Raw genomic sequence first — 16,360 nt, forward strand, 5'->3', positions numbered from 1 at the left:
ATATAACCATTCTAAAATTTTATTTCTGTACAGAGAACAGTCTAAGAAAAAAGAGATAATCAAGCCTGCCATAACCCGCTTTGCAACAGATTACTGGGCTGTGGACTCCATTCGAAAATCTAAAGGTGCAATAAAGAGATTGTTTACCAGCGAAGAGTGGTTAAATAACCGCCTCTCAAAGTCCAGTACCAGGCTAAAAGTGGACGACATAGTATCAAATAGGAGGTTCTGGTCTCGATGTTCCAATATCGTAGAGACCATTGCCCCTTTAGTCACGTGTTAAGAATGGTGGTCAGTTATCTAAAAAGCATTTATTTTTAAGGTGCTTTGTTTAGAAAAAGGTCGGCTTTTAGGGCTTTGTTTTAGAAAAAGGTCGCTTATTCTTCGCCTTTTATTCCGTTTTGTTTTTAATGGATGCTGATTATATACTGATTGTGTTTATTTATGTGCGGATTGTTTTAATGGATGCTGATTATGTGCGGATTGTGTTTATTTACTTTCACTGTACATAAAATGGATTCGGACAAGGTACTCGACACTTTGTCCGAGTATAGTAATTCAACCGAGACCGGGCCCTCAATAAATTGAAAAATCACAAAAATTCAAAATATACCGAAAATGTGCTAAACGTATAACAAAAAAAAATAAAAATAAAAATAAAAACCTTCTTAAGGATCCCAAATTAGGTTTTAAAAGTAGTGGGAAAATGAATAGAGCAAAAATAGATTAAGGTTAAAAAATCTAAAAAAAGATAAAAACATAGAAATAGGGATTTATGACAAAAAAACGCTCACCAATCTTTGCCCAAAAAACATATAAATCATACACAGAAAATGATAAATCAATCCCACATTTCTATTTCTATAAAATTTTTAAAATTTTAAATATTTTAAGGGTGAAGCCAAGTTACTCAGTTAAGTCAGAGTCCCAATAAAGTGTTTAGTTTGATTTCTTTTAAGATTGAGCAGTGCCACAGGACTTGCCCGAGTCCACTAGGGCAAGTAACTCCACGTCACCCACAGAGTTGCTTGTACAACTTGGGGTATATTAAAAAATTTAAAGTCACAAAGAGGGACGCAACATCAACTGAGGAAACTGGAATCATCGCTTTGCTAGGGTTTCCTAAACGGGCCTTCGCCGCCGTGTCTCCAGCCACCATTACCACCAAGAAAGTGCCTTCGTTGCTGCCTCCCTAGCCACCACCTTTACCTTGTGCTAGCACCGTGAAGCTCCAGCGACCTTTGGACCTCATGTCCTTTCGAGAGAAAAGACTAGCAATATGCTCAGCCAGTGCCAGCAGTAGCCAACCCCTCCGCCAAGAGAGAGAGAACCACCACCTGCAGCAGCTGCCTCAGCCAGTAGTTGCCCTAGTCAGGTTTTGTCTCCTGCGGGCCAGGTCTTGTGTAAGGATCCGGACTTTTTCGGCATATGGTGGTGCGCCGGCGAGTCGTCGGCACGAATGATCTGGCGCACAGATGATGCCGAGCGCGCAGCGCTGCCGCCATGTGTGACGGCACCGTGTGCATTGCCGTCATGAGCGACACCCTCGTGTGCGTTGCCGCAGTGTGCGACGCCACTGTGTGCGTCATCGCCGTGCACGACGCCACTGTGTGCGTCATCGTCGTGCACGATGCTGCCAAGCGCGCAACAGTCCAGTGGAAATTTTTCTCTCTCTCAAGATTGCTTGCATGTTTCATGGGCAACATCGCACTTTGTAAACACCCCATTTTAAATCTAACAAATTCTATGGTTTTCTAAACCCTTATGACCACATTATCCTAGTAGACCCAATTTAATTACCCCAAAACTACCCAAATCCTATCCCAATTTAAAGTAGAGCCCAAGAGCTTTCCAACAGTCCAAGAATCGCTTGAATCTAACTTACGGACAAAACAACATAAAAATGACAATTTAGTCGCTGTGAGACCCAACTGTCAAGCCACGAGTCGAGCTGTAACGAGCCCGACAGGCCCAGACGTGGGCTGATGATGCATTCAACGCGTCTGATGACCCAGTAGACGTGTTTTCTTTAATTAGATAAGGTTAAAACTTCAAGATAAATCCAAAAAAATTCAAAAAAACTCTAAAAAATTTAGAAAAAATCACCAATTGAATCTTATAAATGCCCTCTCTCCCTAACCAAAAAGGAGAAAAGAGAAAAAAAAAGAGACCAAAAAAACCTTAGAAATTCATGAAATTAGGAAAATTACCCAAAAATAGGAAAAATCTTAGAAAATTCCTAAAAATTTAGAAAAAATCTCAAAACAATAGAAAAAATATCAGAACTCATATTCAACCTCTAAAAATTACAAAACCTTAGAAACTAAGTAAAATCTCCTCCAGACCCGAGAGAAACATAGAGAAACAAATAGAGATTGAAACCTTAGAGTTTCAGAAAGACAAAAACCCTAACCTCCTGATACCCTAACCCCCAAGCTTGAAAAAACCTAGACCTAGGGTACAACAACTTTAGAATAAAACTAGACTTAGAGCACAAGAATCCTAGATCTAACCCTTCTACATCAGAGATCTGCTGGTCAACATCCGAATCAGAGAGGCAAAGAGGACCGGTTCTGATGCAGGCGAGCCCTTGAAGGCTCAAGAACCCCAGACTATTCGGCTTGGTTTGGTATTGTTTGTTCCTCTCTCATATTTATTATTTTATTGTTTTATTTTTGTTTTTATTTATTTTGATCTGTTAACTTTGTCTTAAAATCGTATTTTAATGCTTTGGATCATGCTGGCTCTACCACAGATCTGAGAGTAGATCTGCTCGTTTTCGGGCAGATTTGGCCTCAGATCTGAATTCGATCAGTTCCACTTTCTCTACCACTTTATTTACATCTATTTTATTAGTTTAAGGTATTAAAATTCGAGAGATCTTAATTACGGAAGATCTGTCAGATTTTCATCGTAAATAGTTTGGCACCCACCGAGAGGTTATTTCGAGCTTGATCCAAGCATCAAAATACAACTTTTATTCAATGCTTTTCACTGTTTTCAGTCACAAAATATCTTAAAAATTCGTCTGTGACCAGAATCCACCGAACCGAAACCCTGGTTTTCTGGGTGACATTGCCAGTGTTGCCCAAATTCAAAGGTCTCAAAAACCTCTAAAACTTTGTGGATATGTTCTAGGGTCTCTTTTGTGACTGCACAAAAAACTTCAGATCAAAATAAAATTTTTAAAAATACAAAAAACTATTTTTCAATTCAATCTAGGCTTTCAGTTTTTACTTTATTTTAATTTATTTCATCATAAATAGTATTTCCTACATTTTCAAGATTAAGTTAGTCTTATTTCATCAATATTAATAATATAAAAAAAAAAAATTTAAAAAATTAAATTTTTTGGGCGACATCTGCCGTGTCGCCCACTCTGCAAGGGTGACACCAGTAGTGCTGCCTAGGCGACACCACCAATGTCGCCCAATTTCAAGTATCCTAGAAATATTCTGAGAGCCCACAAGACCATTCCAGGGACTTTTGGCACCCAGTTGACCAGTGTTTTACCTAAAATAAAATTTTAAAAAATATAAAAATGTATTTTGCTTTAGATAGATCTGTTTTGTTTTTTCCCTTTTGATTTTATTTTAGTTTGTTATTTTTGACTGAAATCGTATTTTCCCTACTTTCACTATGATTAGTTTAACTGTATTTCATCAAAATTAAAAAGATAAAAAAATAAAAAAAATACATTAGAGTTGCTTATCCCTCCAAACCTAGACCCACTCTTGGTCCGAGCCGAGACTCGTGCACCATCTAGTCTAGATCTTAATCTAGTTTTTAGCATAAGTCTAAGCATAGAGTTGTCTCTAGAGCTAGACTAGGCTTACCCTAGTTCAGAGTCTGAACCAAAATCTATTGAATCTAGCAAGTCTAGGTTCCAGTCTAGTCTTAGCTGTGACGACCCAGAGCCCAGTGCCAGTGGAGACAGAGGCCAACGCTAGTTGAGGAAGAGACAGAGGCCAGTGCCAATTGAGATAGAGGCTAGCGCCGGTTGAGGAAGAGACAGAGGTCAGCGCCAGTTGAGACAGAGGCCGGCTCCAGTTGAGACAAAGGCCAACGCCGGTTGAGGAAGAGACAGAGGCCAGCGCCAATTGGGACAGAGGCCAATGCCAGTTGAGGAAGAGATAGAGGCCAGTGCCAGTTGAGACAGGGGCCTGTGCCTGTTGAGGAAGAGACAGAGGCCAGCGCCAGTTGAGACAGAGGCCAGCGCCAATTGGGACAGAGGCCAATGCCAGTTGAGGAAGAGATAGAGGCCAGTGCCAGTTGAGACAGGGGCCTGTGCCTGTTGAGGAAGAGACAGAGGCCAGCGCCAGTTGAGACAGAGGCCAGCGCCAATTGAGAGAGGTCAGCTCCAGTTGAAGGGCAGCGCCAGCTGGAGAGAGAGAGACTAGCACCAGCTGGGTTTTGACATGCATAGATTGACAATGCCACTTATTAGATGCATACTGATGTAAGTGCCACTTGTCCAGATTTTAAGTCTTTTGATGACACTTGGACCACCACCCCAAACATAAGAGTATTTAAGCCCCTCTCACTCACTCTCATGCCACTCATTTCCTACACACTCTCTCTCTCTAGAGCCAACCCTTGAGCTCATTGCTGCTCCCTTGACGAAGCAATTGTTAGAAGCTTGAGGGGATTGTGAAAGGGGAAATTGGAGACGGTATTGCTTGCTAGGTAAGTGGACTCCTCACCATTGTATTGTAGCTATGAGAATGTATGAACCTATATGCTTAGGAAAAGAGTAAGAAAAGTGTATGCAATGTGATGGCTTCTATGCCTTGTTTAATGAAAATTGGGGACTTTTGTTCAAAGTTGAATATGGGTACTGAAAATGAATGTGTGATTTATAAATTCTGAAATGAATGCATGTTATTATGTGTATATTGTGAGATAATGGCTGGAATGCATGTTATTGTGTGTATATTGTGAAATAATAGCTGCTAGCATGTCCTTTACCATGAGATTGAGATTTTGGAACATGTTTTTGAAGCATGTGTAACTTCACTGTAAAATTCCAGGAAAATACATGATTTTGTAAAGGGACTTTTGAATAACTAAATGATATCCGTTTTACGTCAAACCACTGCCATTGGAAATATATGCGAGTCTAGTAAAATGTTTGTTTCTTCCCCTTGTTGAAATTTCTTACGAAAATGAATATATATTTAAAAAATGTATGTGTAGGTCACTGTTGACTGTTTTCCCTGGATTTGCACTAACCCTTCTGTGGGCACTAGTTTCCATTGACCAAATGAAGTCCATTTTCTGTCAAACCATAGTCATTTGAAAGATAATCGAGTGGGTAAAAATTTGCATGAATAAACTATTTTGAAATTCCTCTTATATTGGAAGTTATGCACCGTTTTATGAGGAGATGTCACTGTGCGCAGTTTTAATAAAAACTAAAACCATCGCTGTGTTTGGCACGGACTCTTGAACAATCAAATAGAGTCCAAATGCTTTCAAATCAATCTTGTTAGAAAGGTATATGTCTTGGCTTGAACTGTTACTTTTTAATTATCTCAAAATTATTCACGGTTTGAAAGTTATAACGATTTGAAGAGGGGTATGTTGTTGTTCACTATACATAGTAGGGTGCAGCTAGTTAACCCTCACCTCTTTAAACCTTTGAGAGGTCAAATGGAGTCCAATTGTCTTCAAACCAATTCTATTTAGAGGACAGGTGTATTTAGTGCAAAAAAATGGTTTTAGAACCATCTTCAAATGCTAATTGGACCAAAATTTATGACCCTGATTGTGAGTGCATGTTATTGTCCATGAATGCAAGAAATTGAGCTGTAATGCCTTACTGTGATATTGCCACTGTCACAGAGATATTGCTACTGTTACTGTTAGTGTGACCCACTGTGATACTGTTAAAATGTGATATTACTGCTATTATGATGAGATACTGATATCTTCATAATGTGATACTATGTTGCTTATGTGAATGGGTACCTACTGTGTGAATGATGGTACCGTGTGGTTTATGTATTATGTGAATGGGCACCTACTGTGTGAATAATGGTGCTGACAGTTGTTATCCTTCCCTAACTCCCCATGATAGGACAAGAGATAGGATGTTAATGTGAAAATTGGGAGGGCCGCACCTCCCAAAATTATATAGGCACTACGCATTGGGTCACCCAATGGTAGTGTAACGCTCTCTCGTCAAAAGGGCACAAGGAGAGGATCGTGTCTTGCAAGGCCATTGCCTATCAAATACTCCAAAGCGCGCTTGGGATGTACGTATGTGTATGTGTGAGGACAGTATGAAGTGGGATACCCACTTGTTATTGTCTTCCCTCCTAAACAAGGATAGAGGTTCCAAGCTACAGGATTAGCTTGGCCTGATCAATGGAACTTCTATTTCAAGAGTAGGCTCCTCTAGCTCTTACTGTGTGAAATTGGGCTTGTTAGCATTACTGTTTTGTTATAAATTAAATGATTGATGGCGTATACGCTGCATGTTATTTTATAATTGAACTATATGAACTCGCACACTGTTGAGGTACTGATGGATATGAATAGAGAAATCTTCTTGATACCTGTGTAAATTAGTGAGAACTGTTAATTGCTGTTACCGTTAAGGTCGAAATGCAATGGTGTAGATCTACTTACTGGGCGGTTAGCTCATCCCATCTCTTTCTCATGATTGTAGAGTGACAGTATTGACCTAGAAGACAGGCAGCGGGCTCGTGTACCGATCGGTTGGAGTTTGAGTTTTGAAGGAAGGTTAATGCAGAAGCTGTTCATAGTAAGTGTTGGTGGGTGGGCCACTAAGATGTGTGTGTTATGTGTTAACCGTGTATCTTTTGTACGTCTTTAGTGCCTTAAACTGTTTGTAAAGAGATTTTGGAGAATGAATGTATATGGTTATGATCTTACTTTTGGATTAAGTATTTGTTTTGTGTGTATGGTTTTTATATTACATTTTTGTAGTTTGCTCTTGATTCCGTCTTTTATGTGTTGAACCATTCCCACCTGAGTGACATTCACGACCTCTGTGATCACGATCCCGCGCCCGGACGTACTTTGGTGGTGTACGGTATGGGGTCAAGGGCGGGGTCGTGACATTTGCCTAGGTCTTTCCCTTAGAGTCAGACTAGGTCTAACCTGAAGCGTCGAGCCTAGATCTCACAGAGTCTAGGAATCATGACCCAAGATCATAGTGGAGCAAGGTCCAACCCTATGGCCCCAGCTCAGTCTAGATCCAGATAACCTAGTCAGTCCAAGAGGCATCGTCACAGTGTTCTCTTACAATCATCCATAGCACTCGTGTCAGTGAGCCGACTCTCGACCTACATAGAACCAAACCTAGCCATCTAAGCTACCTTTAAGGCCACCCTTTAGAAGTCACGAGCCAACAGGTTGATAAGGTTCATACTACCCTGAATAGTCAAGGGGTAAGGCCGGGGGCAATCCTCCAAGACATAGGGGTTAACCTCAAATCCAGTCGGCACAAGACCCAAATCTTTGAGTCAGCCGATCTCAGCCGTGTGAACCCTGATGGTCAATTAGCAGCCCAACACTCTAGTCTTGACAATCAGCCGGTTAGTGGGCAAGCGGGTTCACATACAACTAGGCAAAGTCTACCCAAGCAACCCATCACTAGTGAAGATCAGGATTTTGACCTAACTCGATATAAAGACAATCCTAAAGTGCATGCTTACTTTCAAGACCTGCTCAATAGAGGATACACCATCCAACGCATTCCATCCATGAAAGTCAGGTCAGAAGCTCAAGCCTTAAGCCAAGTCCAACATTTTGGCTCAAACCAGGATAATCCTAAGGCTATTAGCCTGCTAATCCAATTCACTACGGGCTAAAGGTCTAGTTCTAATCATCACTTGAGCCCAAGACTACCTAAAGGGCAGACTCCATCTGGCAGTAGCTCTGACATTTCTTCACTCTTTCAGTCCAGTGTTAAGGAAAGAAAATACCCTAACCCTAAGGATAAATCATTCAACCAAGGTCAGAGTCAGGTAGACCTAGCCACCTGAGGTCAGAGGTCTAGTCGTCATAGCAGCTTGAGTCGTCCATCCCAGTTAAGTAGTGATCCTATCCCGCAGGCCTCATTGTGTGGCCAAGTTGTGCAACCTCCGAGTAATGGGTATGCTCTGACCCAACTCAGCTCGAGTGAGTCTACAAGCCGACAATCGGCACTTCAAGTTCAACCTCAGGCTCAATCCTTGAGGCAACCCGCTACATGGGCGCAACAGCCATTTTATACGAGCCACATGCCACAAAGTCAGGTTCAACAGACCATACAACTGAGCCAGCTCACTGCTATAACGGCGGCTCAATTCACTCGCATGAAACACCTTCAAGAGTCTTTAAAGAAAATGGGAATATGAGATTTCTCAACTCGTAAAGCCTATGTACAAGAAATTCTATGACACCTAGAAGATCTACCAGTGGGATTTGTGATGCCACTGTTCATAAACAAGGGAAAGAGGATCATGAGGCACACATCAACACCTACTTATTGATGGTTCACACACTGCAAGACCGACCCAACCAACTTAAGGTCATGTTCTCACATAGCTTATCAGAAGAACCCTTGATGTGGCACCGAAGATTCATGAATGATGACCCTCAAGCAACTCCTGACGAAATGTTCAGGCAATTTTCCTCTCGCTATAATGAAGGAAGACCAAGACTCGTCACCCTTGGTGAGTTAACTTCCACCAAGCAAAAGTCAGGCAAGTCTCCTTCCCTGTTTATAACCAGATTCAGAGAGACCGTTATGCGGGTTATTGAAACTCCACTCCCTGAAGCCGTGAAGGTAAGCCTGGTATTAGAGAACATGACTCAATAATATGTCACGTTCTTCAGTATGGGGGCAGTCCCTTACTCATTTAATGATATTCTTGAAAGAGTATCACGGTATGATAAAGCCAAGGAAGATAAGGCCGCAGCCAAAAAACCCTCTCAAGAGAGAGAAGTGAACATTATCAAGAGAAGCAATCTTTTTGCAAATCATTCACAGTGAAAGACTAAATTCATTCTACCACATGGAGACTGCAGATGTCTACACCAAGGGAATTTACTCCTATTGATGAGCATATGATGTCATGATGAAGTTGCTTAAGGCAAGGCTCATAGAATTATCGACAGAAGCCAAGATTCCTCCTTTTCATGGAGGCGATACATCTCAATGGTGCGATTGGCATCAAAACTATGCCCATAACACTGAGGAATGTCAAGTGCCTACACTAAGGGAATTTGCACGATAAGTGTTAGAAAGAAAGAGGCTGATGACATAGAAAAACCAGAAACTCTAGATGCTTCAACAAACAAATATGATGTCAACCTGATTAACTCAAGATAATCACAAGTTGCGCCCAAACCCGAGGAGCATCCACAAAGGACTTAGAGTACAACAATAAATCAACTGAAAAGTCGAGTAGATGAAGAACAAAATGAGCATAACCTCACCCAGGAGTTAATGACTAAAGATCAAAGCAGCAAGGATGATCTTAGCTCCAAGCCCATAATCGAAGAAAGAGGAAAAGAAAGGGGTATCGCAAATGAAATTTCACTCCAATATACACTCCCAAAAGTGGCACAAGAAATCCCCATCATCGAGAGCCACACTAGGGCATATGAACCCTTCAACACGTAGTTCCAAGTTAACACAATAAAAGGTTCGCACATGTGTGGCAATGAATCAAACTCGCAAGAACAATATGAACTCGAGCATAAGCTCAACCAAGGTTTTGAAGCTATGGATTTCCAAGCCCATGGCGACAAGAAAAATCTTAAGTCTGGGACAATAACTCGTGAGGGGTCAAATGAGCAAGTGCTAAAAGGAAGCCCTTCACCCCACAACTTAAACGACCCACCTAAGAGGAATCAATATGATGAGGACAATGTGTTAGAAATTGATGTGATCCAGATCAACGAGAATGGATCATCTTCCAAACAAGGGGTCAACACCCCAAAGTCTCTCATTACGCTTCCAAACAAAGGGCTAACACCTCAAATATCAAAAGAAGTCGAACCTTTGAAAATTCTAAGGGGCCCACCTGGGCCACACTAGACTTCTTCGCTAACCTATATGGGATGAGGAGTCAAGCTTAGAAGATTTAACCGAGTCACCTCTCGAGGTGAACCCAGTTATAGATGATGGAGAAGCAAAGAGCCCAAATTTAACTATTCCTAAAGATTTGGTATCTTCACTAGAGTTGATAGAGCTTGAACCTTTAGAAATTCTAAGGGGCCAACCTGGACCACCTTCACAAGATATCTGGGATCAAGAATTGGTTATTGAAAATCCGACCATGTTACCTCCTCAAGAGGTAGGCTCTCTAAAAGTCATTAACAACATGAGCACAACTCTGATAGCCGGAGCACTACCATATCAAGAGAATTCATCATATGAAGAGCAAGTTCTCAATGGAATAGAAAGCCCTGCAGGGGAAACCCCATCAAAATATTCAATAGGGGCAAACTCCTCTCATGAAGAGGATACAATAAGGGCAACTAATGAAATTCTCCGTTGACTCCCAACATGCGATAAGGCCATCTGATACAAACTTAATCACTCTTCTAGTGCAAGAGTCTCACCTAAGCTCGAGCATTGAGCAGGAGCCTACTACGAAGTTAACATTCGAAAAGCAATTCAAAATTTGCAATGAAAAATATTATCGAAAATGAGTTGGGTGATCACTCACCCCTTTCAAATAACCAAATGAGGCATTTATGCCTCATAATTCAAATGGCATTAACGCCTAATGTGTAACATCAAATACTACATTAACAAGAAAACCCTATGAGCCTATCTGTCCATACAGAAGACTAAGGGATTAGGAAACTAAGAGTGATTTGTTGCCCCAAAATCAAGGTTCAAGTGGAGCAGTTTAAAGGAAAAGTTCAACAGAGACTCAGCAACCATTGTCAAACAGATTTTGGATGCCAACCTGGGTTAAGGGAAATCAGAGGAAGACCAATATTTGAACCTCCCCACCACTTGGAGGAGGAAACGATGATCGAATTCTTACATGATCTTAAGGTGAGTTGCTAAAAAAAAAAAAAAGGGGGCACATTTTGACTCTTCTTCGTTTTCCCCCTCTTCCTTTGTCACTATTTTCTTCTTCTTAAAAAAAAAAAATTCGCTAGGCTGAAAATCTGAAAGGAACCTCAAGCATTGGAAAAACAGTTACTGGGTTGAACACCCAAAAGGGATACTGGAGCGATAAACAAAATAAAAATAAAAATAAAAATAAAAATAAAAATAAAATCCACTAAGTTGAAAATCCGAAAGGAACCCTAAGTGTTGGAAAAAATGGCTACCGGACTAAACACCCGAAAGGGACCCCGGGGCGAAGAAAAAAAAGTTCTCTCCTTCCTTCTACTCTACAAACTACTCTACAAAGTCTTTTCTCTCTAAACATCTTCTCTTTCTCCCCTTGAGTCAAAGTGGTGTTAAAAGAAACATTAGCCTGACGGAACATTGTTAAGAACCTAGATCGTCTAAAACTTCAAAAGGTGAGTGGTGGAGGAACAAAATCGGAAATCCAAAGAGATTCAGAACACCTAGGGGCGGTATCCTGTATTTTCAAGACTTTGTTTCACTCGAAACTCCAGATAACTCTCCTTGAATTGCAATACAAGAGCTGAGGTTGGAAGATAAAGAAATACTTGATGATTCCTCGTCCCAAAGATTCAAGCAAGGATCTGATACGCTCACATAGGGACCACTAAAGGGGCCACATGTGGAAAAACTGTAAGGCCCATCCCTTTTAAAAGCGTTTTTTCAATCTGATTGTTAAAACCCTCCATTTCCAAAACCCTTTTAGAAAGGACTTCCTCCATCACTACAAGAGGTTAAACTGTTAATCGATCTAGCCTCATTCTCGAAGCCAACTTCTTACGCCTGTTATAAAGGTTTGAAACTAGCCAAGCACTTCATGGTTGTATGAGTATAACTACCAACTACCACATATTGAAGATGGGTGAACCTCGCCAATGACAATATTAGCTAGTTTGGGAGCTTTTTTCTCTAGACTGGATCTCCAGAGGTGAAATGAGGCAAGCTCATCCCATTGTATGCGTACGATGTCTCAAAGTCCAATTCGAAAAACGTCAAACTTATGCAATGTAAAAGAGTTGAGACAAGATAAACGTCAAATTCGTGCGACATAAAAGAGATGAGATAGGATAAGCATCAAACTTGTGCGACGTTAAAGAGTGGAGACAGGAAAAAAACATCAAACTCGTGCAACGTTAAAAGAGCCGAGACAGGACAAAAAAATGTCAAACTCGTGCGACGTTAAAGAGCCGAGACAGAAAAAATGTCAAATTTGTGCGCCGTTAAATAGCCGATATAGGAAAAACATCAAACTCATACGATGCTAAAGAGCCGAGACAAGAAAGACGTCAAACTCGTGCGACGTAAAAGAGCGGAGGCAGATATCGACTACCCTCGTATGACCTGAAAGGTGGGGTGTATTCAGGGTACAACCACCCTGTTTCAATGGAAAGACGCTAAAATCGTGCGATGTAAAAGAGTCGAGGTAGGTATCATCTACCCCCGTATGATGTGAAAGGTCGGGTGTATTCAGGGCACAACCACCTTGTTTCAATGAAAAGACGCCAAAATCGTGCGACTAAACGAGTCGAGGCAGATATCGTCTACCCCCATATGACGTGAAAGGTCGAGTGCATTCAAGACACAACCACCCTGTTTCAATGGAAAGACGTCAAACTCATGCGACGTAAAAGAGCCGAGGCAGCTACCGTCTATCCCCGTAAAACATGAAAGGTCGGGTGTATTCAGGGCACAACCACCCTGTTTAATAGAAAGACGTCAAACTCATGCAATGTAAAAGAGTCAAGACAGGTACCGTCTATTCCCGTATGAGGTGAAAAGTTGGCTATATCCAAGGCACAATCACCCTTTTCAATGGAAAACTGTCAAACTCGTACGACATAAAAGAGCCGAGACAAGTATCGTCTAGCCCCATATGACGTGAAAGGTCGGGTGTATCCAAGGCACAACCACCCTATTTCAATGAAAAAATGTCAAACTCGTACGACATAAAAGAACCAAGGCAGGTACCATCTATCCCCGTATGATGTGAAAGGTCGAGTGTATCTAGGGCACATCCACCTTGTTCGATGGAAAAACATCAAACTCGTGTGACATAAAAGAGCCGAGGCAAGTACCGTCTAGCCCCGTATGACAAAAAAGGGTTGGGTGTATCCATGGAACAACCACCATGTTCGATGGATTCCATCTATCCCCATATTGACGTAAAAGGGTCGGGTGTATGGTCCATCACTGCATGACGCTAAATTGCTTAGAGGGCTCTATGGTTGCAAGAGTTAAAACTGCTAACTAACCTTGTTTTTTGAAATATCTTTCTCTTTCTAAAATTTTCACTATATGTCTTGTGTTTTCCAAAAACTTTAATTTCTTTGTTAAAATCGTAGCTTGTCCTTACTTCGGGTTCTATTTTAAATCTCCCCCTACTTTCAAAAATTCTAAAAAAGCCTTAAAAAAACAAAAGAGCTTGGACACTTGTATATGATGATTACCGCGTTGCTGCTTCGTCTCTCACTTCGGATTCGGCTAGACAAATCTCTTCTTATAGACAGCCTTAGGAAACCCTAAGCAGATCAAAGAAAATGCCAGAGTTAAAAATTCAAACTAAAAAAACCCCTGAAATTAAGTGGCATGGCTAGAAAATCCAACTCGAATTTCAAGCTTGTGTAACTCACCGACATCTCACACCGGAAACCCTATGAGGGATAATTGGTGTGCCCCTTAACCACGTGACCTCAAGAAGAAATTTAAAATGTTTGTTTTATCTATGACATTCACCTGCCCCTCAAAGGACATGGAAAGCCAAAGTGTCTCCTTCTTTGCCACTCACCTGTCCCTCAAAGGACATGGGATGTCAAAGAGGGACAACTATAGACACCACATTCTAAATCTAGCAAATTTTATGGTTTTCTAAATCCTTAGGATCACATTATCCTAGTAGACCCAATTTAATTATCCAAAAACTACCAAAATCCTATCCCAATTTGCAGTATAGCTTAAAAGAATTGCAACGGTCCAAGAATCGCCTGAATCGAACCTATGGATAAAAAGATATAATAAATAACAATTTAGTCCCTATGAGACCCAACTGTCGGGCCGTCGGCCGGGCTGTAACGGGCTTGACAGGCCTAGACGCGAGCTGATGATGTAATTAATGCATCTGATGATGTAGTAATGAGTTTTCTTTAATTAGATAAGGCTAAAACTTCAAGATAAATCCAAAAAAATCCAAAAAAACTCCAAAAACTTTAAGAAAAATCACCAATTGAATCTTATAAATACCCCCTCTCCCTAACCCAAAACTAGAGAAAAAAAAAAGAGACCAAAAATCTTAAAAATCTTAAAAATTTTTAAAATTAGGAAAATTACCCAAAAATCGGAAAACCTTAGAAAAATCCTAAACATTTAGAAAAAAATCCCCAAAAATCCAAAACAATTAGAGAAAATCTCAAAATTCATATTCAATCTCTGGATATCACAAAACCCATAGAAAACTAAGGAAATTCTCCTTCAGACCAGAGAGAAACACAGAAAAACAGATAGAGATTGAAACATTAGAGCTTCAGAAAGACATAAACCCTAACGTCCTGAGACCCTCACCCCCAAGCTTGAGAAACCTAGACCTAAGGCACAACAACTCTTGATCAAAATTAGACATAGGGCACAACAACCCTAGATCTAACCCTTCTACACCAGAGATATGCTAGTCAACATCCAAATCAAAGAGGCAAAGAGGATCGGTTCTAATACGGGTGAGCCTTCGAAGGCTCGAGAACCCCGGCCATCCGACCTGATTTGGTATTGTTTGTTCCTCTCTCTTTTGTATTCGTTTATTGTTTTATTTCTGTTTTTATTTATTTTGATCTGTTAACTTTGTCTTAAAATCATATTTTAATGATTTGGATCATGTTAGCTCTGCCATATCTAAGAGTAGATCTACTCGTTTTCGAGTAGATCTGAATTCAATCAGTCCCACTTTCTCTACCACTATATTTACATCTATTTTATTAGTTTAAGGTATTAAAATTTGAGATATCTTCATTAGAAGATCTATCAAATTTTTATCGTAAACACACTTGCATGTCCCATGTGTGCCAAATGTCAGTTGCATGTTGTCACCCCCTTCATTTGCTTATTTAAACCCCACCGTCACAACCCTCCATGAAATTTTTCTCTCTCACACCCACGTTCTCCCTCTCTCTAACTTAGAGCTTTGAGCTTGAGCCCATTGGAGCTTGGCCTTTAAGGAGAAGCATGTGTGGAGCACTTGGGAGATTCACTTAGTGCAGTAAGTGGATCTAGTTCTCATGTTCCATATTTTGCTGATTTAGCTTATCAAAGTGTGGAATTTCAAGCATGAATATGGATGTAGTTGTGAAAATGATTGTGATTGAAAATATCAAATGTTGTTAGTATCTCCTCTATTTTTTCAAAACTGTGATTCCCATTTATATAATTGTTTGAGCATTGAAAATGTCTCTGTTGATCATGGAATTTTGTGGAAAAATATCCTTTTGAGTCTATTTTAATATGGAAAAGACCTCTTGCCAACACCTTTTTTTGTTTGAAAGTTATTAAGCATTTTTTGAAGTATGTCATAACTGTAAAATGATTTTCCAAGACCTCTATGTGTCTTTGTGTAAATTATTCACTGACTAAAATATATCACAATGAAGTCAAACTACTTCTAAATGAATGATAAATGAGTCTATTATAAAAATAGTTTTAGAATCATGACAAAATTTTGTGTGGATTGGAAGTTATGCCCATTTTTCTATGGGGATATCATATTGGAAAATTCTGCTGTGAATATAGGAATTTTTCAAAATTGTGACTCCCCTTTGTGTGCTCAATTGAGTATCAAAAACACTGTTTTTTATCACCAAATTTTGTGAGAAAGTACCTATTTGAGTCTATTTTAATATGGAAAAGATCTCTTGCCAATATCTCTTTTTGTTTGAAAGTTATGAGCCATTTTCGAAAGTATGTCAGGACTGTGAAATGATTTTCCAAGAACTGTGTGCGTTTTTTGTGTAGAACTGTTCACTGACCAAAATATATCAAAATGAGGTCAAACTACTTCTAAATGAAATATAAATGAGTCCATTCTAAAAATAGTTTTAGAACCATAATAAAAGTTTGTGTGGATTGCAAGTTATGCCCATTTTTATATGGGGATATCATACTGGAATTTCTGGTGTAAAAATAGGAACTGTACTCAAAGAATAGAAAGCAGTTTAATAAGTTTTAAGCCAAAATTTGGGGTCATCCCCTTTATGAAAGTTTTGTGTTTAT

General features: G+C 40.0%; 1 protein-coding gene and 1 long non-coding RNA gene across 2 annotated transcripts in view; one reads left to right on the forward strand and one right to left on the reverse strand.

Annotated features, from left to right (window-relative positions):
• Window positions 1-16,360, reverse strand: part of LOC148781992 (uncharacterized) — a gene marked incomplete at its 5' end in the record, with an annotated part of 51,732 nt that overhangs the window by 19,359 nt on the left and 16,013 nt on the right. The window lies entirely within an intron of this gene.
• LOC110008464 (uncharacterized) lies at window positions 3,480-6,911 on the forward strand. The gene is made up of 2 exons (XR_002283373.2): window positions 3,480-4,686; window positions 6,674-6,911. It is a non-coding gene; the product is annotated as an uncharacterized LOC110008464 (long non-coding RNA).

The sequence above is a fragment of the Amborella trichopoda genome, chromosome 5 (assembly GCF_054954075.1).
Source record: "Amborella trichopoda isolate Santa Cruz 75 chromosome 5, AtrichopodaSantaCruz75HAP2 v2.0, whole genome shotgun sequence".
Classification (NCBI taxonomy): Eukaryota; Viridiplantae; Streptophyta; class Magnoliopsida; order Amborellales; family Amborellaceae; genus Amborella; species Amborella trichopoda.